At 41.5% G+C, this 19,238-nt stretch overlaps 1 pseudogene; it reads right to left on the reverse strand.

Moving 5' to 3' along the window:
- Window positions 1-8,261: 8,261 nt before the first annotated feature.
- LOC140582507 (U2 spliceosomal RNA) lies at window positions 8,262-8,508 on the reverse strand (annotated as a pseudogene).
- Between the last annotated feature and the right edge of the window lie 10,730 nt (window positions 8,509-19,238).

Consider the following 19,238-nt stretch of genomic DNA (forward strand, 5'->3'; position numbering starts at 1 on the left):
AATGCTAAAGCTACCTATAAGGCTACTTGCTAATTGATCGGAATACGTTGACTGTGATATGGTGTTATTCAGTTTAGCCACCCTGTTAGTACCATTGCAGGTTGAAATGTTTATAATGTGCATATATAAGTATATACATGTATATGTGTATATTAATGTTATTCAGGAAATCTGTGTATGGCCTAATGTGAATCTGAGATTGCGCTGTATGTTAATGGATGATGGAAAAATATATAATTTTGTGTGATGTTTAAGTAAGACATCTAACTCTCTGTACTTTGTGTGCAGACTGTTTTTTTTGGATTTGATTCCGTTCCGAATTCAGTATTTTTTCGGCCAAGGAAGATCGCTTGTTTCACAGAGTCGCTCCCTCTGCGTTGAACTGCGCAATGTAACAAGTTTTTTGCAACTGGAGATTTTTTTCTTTCCCAGCGCTTTGTGAAGAAATCCTCAAGTGTTGCAACGGCATCCACCTCCCCAGTGGACACGGGGATCTCCACCATGCTGCTGTTGCAGCAGAGGCAGGGTCCGAGTGGGCGGCAGTTTGGAAAAAGATTGCAGCCCTCGAAGACAAGGTTCCGGTCCGAGATCTCCATGCTTGCTGGTGCCCTGACTGACCCATATATATCCCGGAGTAGTTCGGAGACCACTGGGACTCCTTTTGTAGTCCCCACTTCAGCTCCAAGCTGTTTCCCGCCCCCTCCTCCTCATCCTCCACCGCCACCTCGTCCTCCTCCACCTGCTAGTATCCAGGGCCCCAAGCAGAGTCATCGTCAGGGAAGTGGCGCAGGACCCACCAAAGGCCCCAACATGGTGGATGTCCTGGCGGAGCTGCCCCGCATTAAACTGCACCCGGTGCTGAGATCGCCAGGTGGGACGCCAGTGCCAAGGAGGGGCTGACACAGGGGACGCCCATGGCCTCAAGAGGACATTACTTCCATCTTATCAAAGGCTCTGGCGGGTGTGGGCGGCCTCCTCTCTTGGGCCGCGGGCCGGGTGGTGCTTGGCTCTGCTGCGCCGTGGTGGGGCCCTGGCGGGCAGTCCGGGGGATCTTGGGACACTGGGGGCCTTCTAGGCGGATTGGGGGGTTCGGTTTGGGCTGGGCGGGGGGGCTCGCCGCCCGTCCTCCCTCTGCGGGCCTCCCTGTACGGGGGTTGGCGCCCCTTTAGTCCCTCGCGGGCTGCTTCCTGGGTTGGGCGGGTGGTTATCTCCGGGGCACATGGCCGTGGGCCCTTGTGCTGGGGGGGCGGCAGGGTGGCCTCGGTTGCCTGGTTTCTCCTGCCTTCGCCTTCGGCCTTGTGGGGGGGTGGGGTGCTGTCGCTTCCCCCGACGGCATCATATGCCAGCACATCCAATGACAAATCAGTTCACACCTACACTTACACATACATATAAGAATGGTTGAGCGATCAGTATCATTATTATTGTTACTTTTTAGCGTGTGTTATAGACATAGGAATTTAAATATACATGTATAAGGGTAGGATCACGTGTGTGTATGCTACATATATATATATATATATATATAATACCTATTTGTCACATTATTAATTATAATTATTATTACTGATGTTATAATGTTTGTTGTTTGATGTCCTTGTAATGAGTGTTATTTTTCTTATGGTTGTTTGTATTCTGTATTCCCCTACACTTCATTTTCTCCGTCCCACCTACATTATTAGTTTTATTTTTCCTGTATACCTCTGTTTCCTTTTTTTTTTTTCTTTTCTCTCCCCATGGTGATTAATGTCTGTTCTCGTTACGATTGTTGTTTCTGTATCCCCCGTTTTTTTTTTTTTTTTCCTTTCCTCCACGGGACGGGTGAGTTCGGAGCAGCCACACTCTTTGCTCTTGAATTTAGTGTAAAATAAAGTTGTCCTCCGAAGAGGGGGGGTGGTGGTGGGGAATTTAAAAAAGAAAGAAAAAAGGAAAGGGAAAAGAGAAAAAAAAATAAAAAAATCAAAGGCTCTGAAAAAGAAGTTCAGGCACCAGATCCACTCTGATGAGTAGGAGAAGCGGTCCTCTGAGCCCTTAAACTTTTTATACTTATATCATTTTTATACTTAAGACTTATATACTTTATATACTTAAACTTTATATACTTATACTTTATGTACTTATACACTCACCTAAAGGATTATTAGGAACACCATACTAATACGGTGTTTGACCCCCTTTCGCCTTCAGAACTGCCTTAATTCTACGTGGCATTGATTCAACAAGGTGCCGAAAGCATTCTTTAGAAATGTTGGCCCATATTGATAGGATAGCATCTTGCAGTTGATGGAGATTTGTGGGATGCACATCCAGGGCACCAAGCTCCCGTTCCACCACATCCCAAAGATGCTCTATTGGGTTGAGATCTGGTGACTGTGGGGGCCATTTAAGTACAGTGAACTCATTGTCATGTTGAAGAAACCAATTTGAAATGATTCGAGCTTTGTGACATGGTGCATTATCCTGCTGGAAGTAGCCATCAGAGGATGGGTACATGGTGGTCATAAAGGGATGGACATGGTCAGAAACAATGCTCAGGTAGGCCGTGGCATTTAAACGATGCCCAATTGGCACTAAGGGGCCTAAAGTGTACCAAGAAAACATCCCCCACACCATTACACCACCACCACCAGCCGGCACAGTGGTAACAAGGCATGATGGATCCATGTTCTCATTCTGTTTACTCTACCATTTGAATGTCTCAACAGAAATCGAGACTCATCAGACCAGGCAACATTTTTCCAGTCTTCAACTGTCCAATTTTGGTGAGCTTGTGCAAATTGTAGCCTCTTTTCCTATTTGTAGTGGAGATGAGTGGTACCCAGTGGGGTCTTCTGCTGTTGTAGCCCATCCGCCTCAAGGTTGTGCGTGTTGTGGCTTCACAAATGCTTTGCTGCATACCTCGGTTGTAACGAGTGGTTATTTCAGTCAAAGTTGCTCTTCTATCAGCTTGAATCAGTCGGCCCATTCTCCTCTGACCTCTAGCATCAACAAGGCATTTTCGCCCACGGGACTGCCGCATACTGGATGTTTTTCCCTTTTCACACCATTCTTTGTAAACCCTAGAAATGGTTGTGCGTGAAAATCCCAGTAACTGAGCAGATTGTGAAATGAGCAGATTGTGAAATACTCAGACCGGCCCGTCTGGCACCAACAACCATGCCACGCTCAAAATTGATTAAATCACCTTTCTTTCCCATTCTGACATTCAGTTTGGAGTTCAGGAGATTGTCTTGACCAGGACCACACCCCTAAATGCATTGAAACAACTGCCATGTGATTGGTTGATTAGATAATTGCATTAATGAGAAATTGAACAGGTGTTCCTAATAATCCTTTAGGTGAGTGTATACTTTATATGCTTATATTTATATACTTATACTTTGTGTACTGATTATATATACTTATTAATAAATAATATATTTTTATCACTATTATTTTTAAAAGAGTTGCTGCTTTTGTAATACTGCTGCAGCATTCTCCACATGCTAATCACTGCCCCACATCGAATTGGCACTTTGATCAGCCATGAATCACTTCACTACCCCCTGTTGAATGTTGCATCGTATGTTGTTAGATATCTCGTAGTAGTATTGCAGTATTTATTTAAATTGAAAATGCTTAAAACAGATCAATTTCTCACAAACACATCTATTCATGAGTGATTTAAACGGCAAGGATGAAAATGATTAGGATTAGCTCTTGCCAAAATAGGGCTTGTAAACTTTTGTGGTACTCAGAATTAACCCAAACAACTATGACTCTATAATCCTCTATAATCACTCTCACTCTGTCACACTTGAATCAAACTCCAGGCCTCGCATGTAATGAGCAAAATTTTCTTCTTTATTCAGCAATCCAGCATAGTGTTCCAACCACACTCGGGGACAATGCGCAATGCACCCCGCACCCAGAAATCAGCAGGTTAATATACTATAAGACGAATTCCCCTATATGGACTTCTAAGTCCTGATTGGTTACCAAACATCTGCAAACCAGGTTTCGAACATACAACAAACATAATACGCCACCTCTATTGGTCTACTTCAAGGATGTTCAGTTTCCAATCCTCGTTAGGCCTAGGCCTCCTATGAGTCCCACACATAATCCTGTCTATCCAGCCTAGGAAGGAGGGCAAAAACCCTAAACATTAGGGAAATTCCACTCCCAACCCAGCAAAAAGGTGCAACCCCCCCTTTGGTGTCCATGGCTGGCATGGCTCACAATGTTATCAGTAAGGGAAACCCCAACCCTATATTACCTAAATAAAGACTTCAGCGTAAACATATACAACCCTTATGGGTACATAACTTGCTTGTGTGTTCAAATGCTACCATACAACAAACTGCGTCTAGCATAGTATAGCAGCTACATTTCAAGGCTTCCTGCAGGTCCCCTTTCTCCCCCCGGCGATGTTCCCTTCAGCCCAGTTCTCCAAGATCTGTGGCCTGCAAAGCTGGTTCCGTGCAGGTGGCTGTGAGGCAAGGACACACGGCACCATCCCCAAAACAACAAAACCTGAGACACAAGAACAATCCCACAATGCCTCCCAACCCTGGCCTACCATCACTTTAAATTTCCCTTCCACACTTTGAAGTAATGTTAAACATATACTACATAATCCTGAAAAGGAGTGGTCACTAAAATTAAACAGCTCGCAGATCTTCACAATGCAAGAAATGCAAAGATGGAGAAAGCGAAGAACAGTTCACAGCCGGCTGGGCACATTGTCATCATCAAAGATTTTAAGCATGTTTATTTATATAGCACAATTCGGGCACAAGGCAATTCAAAGTGCTTTACAAAGACAAGGATACAATCAAATTAAAATGTCAAAATCACATTTCAAAGATAAGTAAAAGAAATAATAATGAAAATAAATAATTTTATTAATCAATTACAATGAACACATAATAATAAGAAAAAGCCAAAATAAATAAATAGCTAACTGAAAAGACGTCACATTTTAATGACAGAAAATGACTGGTGCTGCACTAGGAAACTCTGACCATGCAACAATTCATCTAATTCCAGCATACAGACAAAATCTGAAAACTGCTAAACCTGTTGTTACTAGAGTGAAACACTGAACATGTGGAGCAGTAGAGCAATTAAAATCATGCTTTGACTCGACAGACTGGAATGTTTTCAAAACTGCTACTAACAGCGTGGATGAATACACGGACACTGTAACATGGCACATAAGCTTCTGCGAGGACTCTCGCATTCCCAAATAGTCTGTTGTCAGCTATAATAACGACGAACCATGGTTTACAACTGAACTCAGGCAGCTTCCTAAAACAAAAGATGAAGCTTACAGGAGTGGTGACAAAAACCTGTTCAAATTCTACTGCGGGTTTGAAAAGCCACATTCGCGCATCATACAGCCCTCACCTTTTCAATGGCCTTCTTCACACCTGGGTACCTTCACACCTCGCCCACACTATACCCAGCTCACCCCCCCCACGTCCAGCCACCTCCCCAGGAGAATCAACGACAGAGATGTAAACAAGATCTTCAGTAGCCAGAATACAAGGAAAGCTCCTGGTTCAGACTCTGTCTCCCCAGCCACTCTGAAGCACTGTGCAGATCAATAGTCACCTGTCTTCACAGATATTTTCAACCAGTCACTGAACCAGTCAGTGACTACAGACTGGTGGCTCTCACATCGGTGGTAATGAAGGCTTTTGAGAGACTTGTGCTGTCATACCTTAAAACCATCACAGACCTATCGCTTGACCCCAGGCTACAGTCTGCCTACAGAACCAACAGACCTGTGGACGATGCAGTTAACACTGGACTCCATTTCTTACTCCGACACTTGGAGTGCCCTGAGACATATGTTAGGATTCTGTTTGTGGACTTTAGCTTTGCATTTAATACTATTCTATTGGAGCTAATGCGGACTGAACTCTCACAACTGTCTGTGCCTGATCCAAAATAACATATTATAACCACGATGGCCCAGTTTTACGCTACAATCATTGAGTCCATCGTCACCTCCTCCATCACAGCCTGGTTTGGATCAGCCACTGAACGAGACAAGGCCAGACTGCAACACATCATCCACTCAGCAGAGCGAATAATCGGCAGTAACCTGCTTACCCTCCAGACACTTTACATCACCAGAACCAGGAAACGGGCATACAAAATCTTTGAGGACCCATCTCACCCTGCTCACCACATCTTTCAAGCCTTACCCTCCATGAGAAGACTCATGGCAATCAGAACCAAGACCACAAGACACGCCAAGAGCTTCTCCCCTCAGGTAGTCTCTCTCATTAACCAAACCAGTCTCTGAATGGACGTTCAATTAATCGTCAGCTGCAGTGAAATATCCACCAGCATAACCAGTGAACAACTGATAAACTTCCTCTATGATTATATTCTGCACTCTTGCACATTATGCACACATACTGCAAATTCTGTATACATATTGCACTCTTGCACATATAGTTGACTTGGCTGCTACTTAATAACGGCACCATTTAAGAGCCCTTTAAATTATTATACCATTTATATAGTTTATATTCATACTACAATGATTACTATGTACACACACATATATAAATATCATAATACCATCATTACTACCATTAATAAACTTAATTATCATATAATTATCATATTACCCAATTGCCAGTCTATTGTTTATTACCTTTCTGCATATGTCTTTGCTAAATGTGGGTAACTCTCGCCAGTGTGGGGAAGCAATAAAAAAGGCCAACAGAATGTTGGGTTATATCTCTAGGTGTGTGGAGTTTAAGTCAAGGGAGGTGATGATACACTTATATAATTCCTTGGTAAGACACCACCTAGAATACTGTGTGCAGGTTTGGTCACCATACCTCAAGAAGGACATTGCTGCCTTAGAAAAGGTGCAACGAAGAGCTACGAGAATGATTCCTGGTCTTAGAGGAATGTCTTATGAGGAGAGGTTAGCGGAACTGAATCTGTTTAGCCTTGAGCAAAGGAGACTAAGGGGGGATATGATTCAGGTCTATAAGATTCTAACGGGTCTGGATGCTCTTCAGCCAAATGACTATTTCAATATTAGTCTAAATACTAGAACTCGTGGCCATAAGTGGAAATTAGCGGGAGAAAAATTTGAGGAAGCACTTCTTTACACAGCGTGTAGTTAGAGTATGGAATAGTCTTCCTGCTAGTGTAGCGGAAGCTAAAACCCTGGGTTCCTTTAAATCAGAGCTAGATAAGATTTTAACAACTCTGAGCTATTAGTTAAGTTCTCGCCAAACGAGCTTGATGGGCCGAATGGCCTCCTCTCGTTTGTAAATTTCTTATGTTCTTATGTTCTTTGTAATGTCATGTAAAAGCACCACCAAGGCAAATTCCTTGTATGGAAACATATCTGGATTCCGATTCTACATCCTTCATCAGTACTAGAAAACTTCCATCCAGCGTTGCATTTCACTTTGACGCTGTCGCTTTTGAAACACTTTTCTGTGATCTAGCTCTTGTTTTGGTCACCGACTATCATCCAACAAAAGGTTCATTTCAGCTCTCCTAATCTGACATAAACCACACTCACAAACACTTTTGGGTTACTGTGTCACCGGGAAGGGATGGACTCCAGTCGGGATGGGTTTCCAGCATTTCCTATCCTGGCTGTTCTCTTTAGGGACAAACACAGGAATGGAGTCTAGTGATCACACCGGAACTTGACTTACCTGAACGGAGATGTATGGAGCAGACTCTCATATGCGCAGGGATGCTCTGGAATGCAAGGTCTTTACTACCCACCGCTATAAGCTACGCCATCCGACGCCATTTCTTCAACTCATCCACTTTTGCTCTTGTCTTTTCCAATCCAGAAAAGAGAAGAAACGTATACCGGTCCTGAAGACCGAAGAGAGACCCGAGTCGATATGGGGCTGCCGCTTAGCGGGTCGCCGTTAGCCGGGCCTCCGTGACGCCCCCGCGCAGAGTAGAATGCCCAGGGGCGTCGCAGTCACCGGCGTCCTCCCTGTCCTCTCAAAAAACAGCAATCATTTAAACAAACATGAGGGAAAATTCAAAAGGCAAAGATGAAGTCATGCCTTACCTCAGCACAGCTGCCCACCGCACAAACGACAGCGTGTCACCTTACTTTAAAAAAAAAGAAAAAAGGCGGGAAATTGGGGCCGCGCACGGACAGGGCCCCTCCCTCACACCACATGCGGCTAATTAGTTGGCCATCCAGAGGCACTCAGTCTATTAGTCACCCATTCAGTCAGTCAGTTCTGCCTTTCAACAACAGGGGGCAGTAGAGGTGCACCGTTCCCGGAAGCACTGCAATACCGGGTCGATGCCTGGAGCAGATGGGGCAAGCCCCACTTCCGGCTCCCTGTTCCAAAAATCCGTTTAATATGTGGTCCCCTCCATGGGGGACGTATCAAAATAACCTTTTCATACCAAAACAAAATGTAAATCAGCTCAAATACATGAATAATAAATATTATGCTTGTACTACTTACATTAACACATAATCACAATCTATAAGGCTGAAACATTCCCACACTATGCAAATCATGCCAACACAGTACAATAAGACTTTCAAAGATAATATTACCCACACACTCACAGAGTGAAACTCTCCGACACAAGAAAAAAAACATAACTGATAACATCGGGCTGATATGGTAATAATTAAAATGTTAACAACTAAAATGATTTTTAACGATTAAAAAACGTCTGTGAGCCCACCAATAAGCGCACAAAACGAACTCTATTAGAATCAATGATCCTTAATGTTACCTGTAAGCTACAGTTGGTTGAAGGCTCATTATCATTACCCCAGTTCCCAATAGCGTAATTCGCGTTTTCTTTTAAAGCAACATTTCATAGCAAACTACTTAAATAAACAGGTCATTGAAAGATCAGAATTTAAGCCTTACCGTTCTATCCCAGGACTCTTCCAAAACTTCTGGCTGTCGCCCTGCACAAGGCAGCATGGGTCACGTGTTCCACAGCAACAATAACACTGGGCTGCCCACAGACGTGCCTGTCTGAAAATCGGCGTAGTGCACTCGGATATCGGCCGATGCGGATACATTAAAAAATGCTAAATATCGGCCCGATATATCGGTCGACCTCTAGTTGATAGACTTGTATTCTTAGCTAAAAACCTTGAGTTAGCAAAGCAAATAAAAAAATATATATTTAAGTTATGTTATGAACCAATCAGGGGGGTTGGTGTTGCAAAGCTGCTGTTTAAATGTGTTCAGCTTTTCTGTTTACAGGAATATGTTCTCTAATCTGTTTAGAAGATTTAATACAAAATATCTAAAAATTTTATTTCATTTTGTTTATTTCATATATTTAGCCATGATTATGATGACCAACACCAACACTGTTTTACTTTGGCACTTTGGCTAAGAAAAGTTGACTTAAAAGATTGTGAACCAAAATGCTTATAAGTTGTTTTATAAAAAATATATTTATTTTAAGTTATATTGTTGTAAATCAATCAGGGGGGTTGGTGTAAAGCTGCTGTTTTATTTAAAAATGTGTTCTGCTTTTGTGTTTACAGAAATGTTCGAATTTTGGAATAAAATATTAAGTAACCTTTTTGTCACTTGTAATGAAGCTTGCTTATTAGTGAAATTATTAATATGTAATTATTGGTAATTATTGACTTTAGCCTGGATTGATGGCTCTCAATATCGCAATATATATCGTTTGGAAAAAAATATCGCAATGTAATTTTTTTCCAATATCGTGCAGCCCTACTCTGCACAAGGGTCGGGCTAAAACGGCATCATACACCTTCCCAAAACACATAAAATCAGTAAGCTTGGGAATGAAATAGGTTAATCGCACAATAAACAGCACAACAGATCAAATAAAATGCTAATAAATGTTAATAATGTTAATATTGATGAATAAGTGCTACAGTGATCAACCAAAACAGTGCTCAATAAAATCTTTACGTGCCATTAAATAAAATCCATACCAAATAAAACACACACACAGAAAAACAAAGCACACTTACCTAAAACCCGAAGTGTCCTCTGTGTGCTTCAGGAAAGTGCATCACGTGAACCCTGTAGGATGGAGTGTCACCACCTAGACGTACCGGGGCAGCTTTCGCCTAGGATCAAGGCAGTTGGATGGATGTCAACTTACCTCTGGGGGTAGGTCGTTTAGATAGATGGCTGCTTCCTTCTGGGGGCTGGGGGTTTGGGTGAATGTCAGCTTACTTCTGTGATCAGGGTCTTTGGGTGGAAGTGAGCTTACCTCTGGGGTCAGGGGGTTGAGTTGAAAGCAGCTTGCCTCTGGGGTTGGAACATTTGGGTGGATGTGATCTTACATGAGGGGCCTGCATTTTTGGGTGGACAGCAGTTTGCCTCTGAGATCGTCTGCCGCCGCCCCCCCAACTTTCACAGCCAGGACCCCCTCCCTTCCCTAAGGTAGAATAATTCAGACATCCCAACCTGCAAAAACTCAGTTCAGTGAGGTGCCCCCAACCGCCCGACAAGGAGTGAGATGTAACTCCAACAAACTTGATTTCACAGTTTAATTTCTTCATTAATTTCCTCTAGTCAGCGCACTAAATTATGAAGGTCAATATTATGTATTATTTTGACAATAATATAAGTAGATTATTTTACCATTTATGCAAATTCCTTAATTATATTCCATTGCTACGTTACAAAAGTCTTCAAGGAGTCTTTCATGACAGCATTGGCAACTAACCAAGTGTCTAACTAGTGTAGACCTGAATAATACAGCACATGAAATGACACTTGTTAAACTCACCTCAACATGCATTTTACAGTCGTTTAAATCGTCATGAGCAATGCTGAAATCACTGTTGCTAACAGTACAGCACGCAACACTGTCATTATTTTCATCCTTATTAAACATGGATACACTTTCTGAAGTGAAATGCGTTTTATACTTCTGTTTTTTGGGGCACTCTCCGTCTGTCATGATGCTCCACTGAACCGATAACTTCGGTCCTCGAGAAGTTAAATAGAAGCCCGCCCACATTGAAATCTGATTGGCTTATTTTGCTAAGTAAACCAATCAGGATGCTGTCTGTCTAGCACGGGCTACAGGCACACACGCAGGGATCAACACATATATGCACGTTCTCTCTTTCTCTCTCTCTCTCGCTCATTCCGTCGTACGCGCGGGTCTCTCGAGTGCGCGATGCACACACTACTGTCTCGCATGCATGCTCTTGTTTACTTCCTCTTCTTTCCGGGATATTTTATTCAATTTGCGGGTATCAGGGAGTCGCTGTCAATATATGGGAGACTCCCGGAACTTCCGGGAGAGTCGGGATGTCTGGATAACTGCTTATTTGTACTATAATGATAGCTGTTAATTTTCAGGGAGCTGTGATGATATTCGAAATTGTGCAGGGTTATATAAGTACTGTGAAGCTGTCGTTATCCAGTTAAATGTTTAAAAATATGTATTATTTTATCATATTTTATGTATACTTTAAGCTTATTCACAGGTCTCTCCTGCATTCATCTTACCGTCCGTCCATGCCTACTTCAATGTAAAATCAGACAGATTGCTTAACTTGCAGCTGTCCAATTACGCGTACATATTTTATTGCTGCAGATAATTATTAAATTAAGATAGGTAATACAACGCTGAAGGTTAGATGTATAGTACGATTACATATGTACAACATGTGGTCATTTCAGTCAGACAAACGTTTAAAATGGAAAACCAGCTTTCCGTTTTTACCGGCAATTTCCATAGCACGTCTTAGTCGAAGTACTACACTGCCATCTATTGGACAAGTCAGGTTACTGAATCGTGAAATGTGTCTGTACTAAAATGGATAATATCTTCAGTCATGTTTTCTTTTAGGACCACTACAAGAGGATTATCAGTATGAAGGTTTATCAATAAAAATAATTTATTAAACTAAATATTACAGGGCTCTCCCTGAAAATAAGACGCTCTTAGCTTCCAAAGGCAAGGACACATTCTAGTGATTTTCCAGGAGACTGGACCTAACTAACCTGGGGCCTTATTAAAAAAAACAATCAATCAATTCATGTTGAAGCTCACAAGGTGTGGAGAACAAGAAACACAAGTAAGGGAGAAAGGCAAGGTGCAAAGCATACACAAGCAGTGTAACGACATATCAGTTACAATGTATGATTAAAAATACATCATTTCTCACAGTATGAATAGTGGTCCGTTGCTCCTACTATAGCCTCACGCCTCCAGGGTCATGGGTTCAATCTGCACCCCTGCTGTAATAAACAGTGACATTATTACAGTAACATACTGTTTAAAATAGTACAATACTGTAGAAAAAACGCTTTCTGGGCAATATTTATGAGAACCTTGTCGATAAAATACTGTAATGTACTGTAATTCTGTACATGAACTGGAAAAAAATAAACTAGAATTTACTCAGATTGAATGATGTAACAATTTGCACTCACTTTTTTGGGTTGACTTTATACCCAATTCTAAGAAACATTTTAAATAAATAAAGCTATAGTCTACCCACTGTCACAGTACTATCCTATAAGATTTACTCAAATCAATATTTCAATATTAATATAAATTAATTTCAATATTAACATGAATGAATATTTCAAATCAATATTTGTACTCACTCGTTTGGGTAAATTGGGATATTACTTTTTATCAGTAAAGTAAACCCAAGTTTAGCAAATAACATACCTAATGTATTTAAAGGGCCCTTTTCAGCATTCAACGCAAAGTGATACCAGGTTTGAAACAAGGGTCTTTGCCAGCATGGCCTGATACAGTTTTCTGTCCCTTTGGGAGTAAAGGTCTTTGCTCAAGAGCTCATTAATATGGCTATTCTGCCAAGACTGGGCTTTTCTGCAGCTGTGGTATATTTCACCCACCGTCATGAAGGAAACTCTCCCAAATACTGATCTTGCAAGATGTTCTCTGTTGAGATAAAAAAAAAATGGAATAGCTGTGATTGCTCATGTAATGCTTTTTTGGGGTGATGTATTTGTTAATGTAAGGCCATTTTGATTACCCACACTTGGCCTTGTAGCCTTATATTTGCAGAAAAGAGCCTGAGCTGTATGTATATGTATATTTGCATAGCATGACATGGTACTGCCTTTGATTTAGTAGATTTTTAATTCACTGTTATGATGTTGAATAGGACAAGTGCATAAATCCCCAAATATATTGGCTACCACAGCTAAAACGGATCTTGGTGGGGTGTGTTGGTTCGTGCTCCATGGAGTGATCTTGGGTGGGAGGCTAAGATTGGATGTACATAGAATAAAAAACCTCAATGTCTTCTAACATCCCCACCATAAGAAAACACATTAGGTCCTGCTCATACTAATTCTGGTATCTAAACCATCAGCTTTTCAGGACTCTTTGGCAATTATACGTCTCAAAACACACAAAGCCAACTGATACAGAGCAATCAGTTTAAACAACCAAAGGAATCCTGAAGTAAAACAAGCAATGATATGTGGTGGAGACTAATATCTGTGGCATTCCATTCTCAACTGCAGTGGGATTCTAAATATTATGTAAACATGGATATCCAAAAATTAAACCTAATTAAAATCGAAATATTAAATGAGCAGAATGATTAAATTTGTTGTTCTATCCCAAGTTGTGATTAAAAAGCACTGAGGCTGCCACCCGTTATATCTGCTCTAAGGAAATGCACTTCTGCGGCCACTAGGGGAGCTCTCACCTTCTCTCAGCCCTGCTAAATAATGTTGCATAGTCTAACAAGCTTTATAATCTGTGTCAATGAGCAGTGCCTTACCGGAAATGCTTTCCCTGGGAATTATTGTAAACATGTATCACGTATTATAGGAGAAATACTTGTAAATGAATTAGATTTATTAACTGGCTCCTGAAATTAGGAATTGTAAATGAACTGACCTTAATGAGTATTAATTAAATTAATTCAGAGACATTGCAGTTCATTCCACATGAAAAGTTACAACTTAAGCTAAATCCGCTTAAATCATTTAGAGCATAGTCATAGTAATCAATGAAACACCTATACACACACACACACACACATATCCTTATGGGGACTGCTCATTCATTTCTATGGGAAAAATGCTAATGCTAACTTAACCCCTACTCAGCTCTAACCATAAGCATAAGTAGGCAACCAAAATACAAGAGTTTTTGCATTTTTAGTTTTTTCATTGCAGTCACAGATTTTTATAAAATAGAGTTTTCCCTTATAGGGACCAGGACCAGCTACACCTGTACTATTACACAGGCTACATGTGAAGAATGCGAGACAAAAAAGAAGAGCATTTAGACAGCCAGAGAATGTTAACTGCCAGTTTAATTATATTTATTACAGAGCTTATTGAATTGTTCAGTGAAATAAATCCATCCATCCATCATCCATCCATCTAGCAAACGGGCTGCTAGCCTCTCCTCAGCAGCATATGGCACAAGGTTGGTGCTCACCCTGGACAGGAGGCCAACTCAAATGTAATAGTGAATACTGAAAATAGGACAGTGGTGCAAACAGGAGAGATGATTATTTATTAATTTGTTTGTAATTTGATTAATTAATCACTTAATTCACGTTCCACAGCCACTTGTCCCATGTAGGGTTACAGGTCTCTGGAATATATACCTGAAAATAATGGGCGCAATGCAAGGAGGAACCCAGGAGGGGGTGGCAAACCCATCGCATGGCAGGGAATAACCCAGATGGGGACACCAGCCCTTTAGGAGTGCAGGGAATAAGCAGGGGGCGGTGCCAACCTATCACAGGGCAGGGAAAAAGCCAGGAGGGGGGTGCCAACCTATCACAGGGCAGGGAATAACCCAGATGGGGACACCAGCCCTTTAGGAGTGCAGGGAATAAGCAGGGGGCGGTGCCAACCCATCACAGGGCAGGGAAAAAGCCAGGAGGGGGGTGCCAACCTATCACAGGGCAGAGAATCTCCCAGGAGGGGGGTGCCAACCCATCACAGGGCAGGGAAAAAGCCAGGAGGGGGGTGCCAACCTATCACAGGGCAGAGAATCTCCCAGGAGGGGCGGCAGTCCATCACAAGGCATGGCAGTTCATTAGATCACAAAAACCTGCTTTGTCAGTTAGACTGCGAAAGGCATTCCTAAAACTCATTTAAAAATAATGAAAAATACTAGAGTAGCTGGTTGGATACAGAACAACAAATTAGGGTTATGAGCATCTCTCCGGGATCCACCCATCTATCTTCTAACCTCTCATCCTGGTGAGGGCTGTGGGGCCTGGAGCCTATCCCAAACAGGACAGGGCACGGGGATGGAGTACACCCTGGACAGGATGCCAGTCATACAGAGGACACATAGACACTAATACAGCCAACTGGACCACATCTACCTCTTCTAAAACATCCATATAGTTTCCTGTCTGTTTCTGACAGCTTTCACCATTTTTCTTTTGCTCCAGTTCTTTGTACTTTTTGAGGTCACAGGTTTTAGTATCAGTACATTTGCAATCTAGAGGAATGTTACCCTCCAACTATGAATTATTGTTTGTGGTCAAAATCACCCCATTTGTGTTAATTTGCACAAATTATAGTATAAATCGATATATTCCAGATCAATTTTTAAAGTGATTTCAAGAAAGGCCTGAAATATCATTATCGACCATCATGTGACCCCAAAAGCCGTTGGAAAGCCAGTAAGAGGCCCATATGATGCTTAAAGCTGAAAAAAGGACAATATGCTGTTTTTGTTAAAATATCACAGTGCAGTTGTTTTAAAAATAAATCAATGGCTTTGCACAAAATTTTTTATGTGTTTTGTCTAATAAAAACCTGAAGTATCTGAACTTGAACCAATACTGAGCAAAATATCACAACTTACTTTTATGAATGTACGCATTATCTGTGATGTAGAATAAAACACTATGGCTCAAGAAAACAGTCCATTTCTGTATTTTAACAAGATAAATGTTAAAGTAAGAAAAGATGACAAAATATTTCAAACTACATTTTAGAACAGCAAAATCAAATATACTGTATACTGATAAAATTGCAAAAACATAAACATCAGTATATCAAACAAATAACACCAAAATCCCAAAGATGAATGAACACTGAACAATAACTAATCACAAACACTGCAAATGCTCTGCACAAGTGTGACAGAATGCAAGAAATGTAGATGTATGTGGTTTGCTAACATAACATACAAGTAGCACAAAGTGTGGTCGTCTTGCATCTGGTGATCCTGTGCGGGGACGTCATTCACAGAAAGCGTACAAAAATGGATGCTGATTTGTAAGTTGGGGCTTTTCTCCTCTATATGTGGGGAACCCCTGTTCAAACAGATGCAATTAACAGGAAACTTCTTCTAACTTAAGGTGTGAACTGCTTCATCTGAGAAAACTAGACTTAGGAAACAGGGAGCATCAGCGACAAGTCAATGACTGACATCTCATACAGCCATATTGCAAACTAATACACACATAATGAGGATACAACATGAAATGGTCTGGGGGAGGGGGAAACATTTCCACATGTAGGGGGATAGAGGCATTTAATTATTTACAGAAAATTCCGTGTAGCCAGTGTAGGAACCTGAGGTCAGTTTAACACAGATCACTGTCCGTGGTGCTGAAATCTCTACTTGATCGGCTGGTGCTGAATGAATAGGACGGCTGGCCAACATATCTCACTGTGTGATTCCACTGACTGGTACCTTCTAATGCATGGGATTTTTAACAATGAGGAAAATAATTTTAAAAAAAGTTATTACAGGAAACAATATTTACATGCCTGTAGCTTTCATCTCTCACGACAGGAAACCCAAAAACTATTACTTTGTCAGGGATCCGGGGCGCGAGAACGAGGCATGGTGCACAGAAAGGGTGGATGATCCACTGGCGGCTCCAAGAACAAAAAGGGGTTTATTAAATAAAACAGAAAACACTACAAACACAGCAAAAACCAAAAGGACCACGAGGGGTCAAAAACTAAAGGGGATAAATAAAGACTAAATAACAAAAACCTAATACACGTTGAACACTGAAAATCTCAAAACCATCAAACAACGGCAATCAACAACACACAATCACAATCAATGAACCACTGGGGAACTGAACAGAAGCAGGAACTAAAATACTAAGGGGTAACGAGACTAACACAGGACAGGTGAGGCTAATTAACAAAGACCAGGGAAACAGGGCACAGGTGAAACTAATAAACTCAAAAGGAACTGATAACAGGGAAACTAAGAACTAACCAAGGAAACAGAAACTAACACTGGGGAATTACAGAACAGGTAAAGACACAAGCAGGGGCACAAGGAACAAAACCAAATACAACGTCACCAGATACAGGAACTAGAAAAACTCAAATGAAACACTAGGGAGCAAAATACAAAGACAGAGGAGGTGGGACTCAAACACAGGACAGAAGGGTACACACAACTGGATGCTCAACACATTGAGCCATATGACAAGACAGGCAACAGGGGAGAACAAAGACTAACATAAAGAACAGGATGACCAGCGACACCTGCTGGTCAAACGGGGAAGGGACAGAGTGGGACAACAGGAGGGGCTGACCCTGACAGAAATACAGTAAAACCGGTCTAAGTCGACACTCGCGGGACCAGCTTAAAAGTGACGACTTAGAGAATTGACGAGATACACCTAAGTCGACACTTCGGCGACTTATGTCTATCTCGCCGTTTTGTCGACTAGTAAATATAACACCATACCTCTACTACACCGCACTATACACGCGAGACTTAAGCCCAGGGAGCGACTAGTGCGATAGGTGGGGATTCCCCGTTTCTACATCGCCGTGGTGACAAGCAGGCGGCAGGAATGCAGCGATTGGGGTGTCGACTTACAGGTAGGAAAATCCATTCATTTGTGTTGTTCGGGATTTAGGTGACGACTAAGGGAATTTGACGACTTACAAGCGGCGATTTACACAAGGAATTTTAAAGGAAACATCATTAGGAAAAATCGGGACTTTTGCTTGAGCGTCGACTTGTGCACATTGACGAGTTACAAGATGGCGACTTAGACCAGTTTTACTGTACATTCATGTTATATCAAGTATATCACATACTCATTTAAAATCACAAAACACACCTGATTTAATCTCTATATTTTAATTATTTCAATAGTATTGCTTAATTACAGCAGTTAAACATTATCTGTATTACAATGGTACAGAAAAGTTGGGCTTTGGCTTTCCTGAGAGAAGTATGGCCTTGCCAGGATAGATGTCCTGTATGATTTGCGTTCTCTTTCATGCAATTATAGACACGTTTGTATTCATCTTCCTGGAGACCATCCATTCATTTCTGTGGTCAAAACACTTTTTTTAGATTTTTGATTGCAGTCACAGATTTTTTTAAAATTGAGTTTCCCTTTGGGGGACTGAAAAAGCTGGTCTCCACATCGTCAAAATTTCAGGTTTTGTTGCATTGTGGGGACATTTGGTCCCCAAAATTTAATATATACATAATGCGCGCGCACACACACACACAAGTTGGTCTTCTTATCTAAATGGGGACTGTCCATTCATTTCTATGGGAAAAACCCTAATCCCAGTCACGACACCCTTAATCGCTACCCACCCCTAACCTTAACCATAAGTAACCAACCCAGATACAAGACTTTTGGCATTTTTACTTTTTTGATTGCATTCACAGATTTTTATAAAACTGACGTTATCCAAATGGGGACCTCAAAAGATGTCCCCAAAAGTAGGGAAATTTCAGGTTTTACTACACTTTGGGGACAGTTTGGTCCTCAAATGTGATCAATGCAAATCCACACACACACACACACACACGTTTGTATTCATTTCTTTGTGTGGACTCTCTATTCGGTTCTACGTGGAAAAACCCGAATCCCAACAATAACAACTTTTACCCCTCCAGCCTAACCTCAACCATAAGTAACTAGAAAAGATACAAGACTTTTGGCATTTTTACTTTTTTGATTGCATTCACAGATTTTTATAAAACTGACGTTATCCAAATGGGGACCTCAAAAGATGTCCCCAAAAGTAGGGAAATTTCAGGTTTTACTACACTTTGGGGACAGTTTGGTCCTCAAATGTGATCAATGCAAATCCACGCACACACACACACACACGTTTGTATTCATTTCTTTGTGTGGACTCTCTATTTGGTTCTACGTGGAAAAACCCGAATCCCAACAATAACAACCTTTACCCCTCCAGCCTAACCTCAACTATAAGTAACTAGAAAAGATACAAGACTTTTGCCCCCCTTACAGCGCCATCCACCTGGCATTTCCCAGCTGG

This window comes from Paramormyrops kingsleyae, chromosome 24 (genome assembly GCF_048594095.1).
Source record: "Paramormyrops kingsleyae isolate MSU_618 chromosome 24, PKINGS_0.4, whole genome shotgun sequence".
NCBI classification, from domain to species: domain Eukaryota; kingdom Metazoa; phylum Chordata; class Actinopteri; order Osteoglossiformes; family Mormyridae; genus Paramormyrops; species Paramormyrops kingsleyae.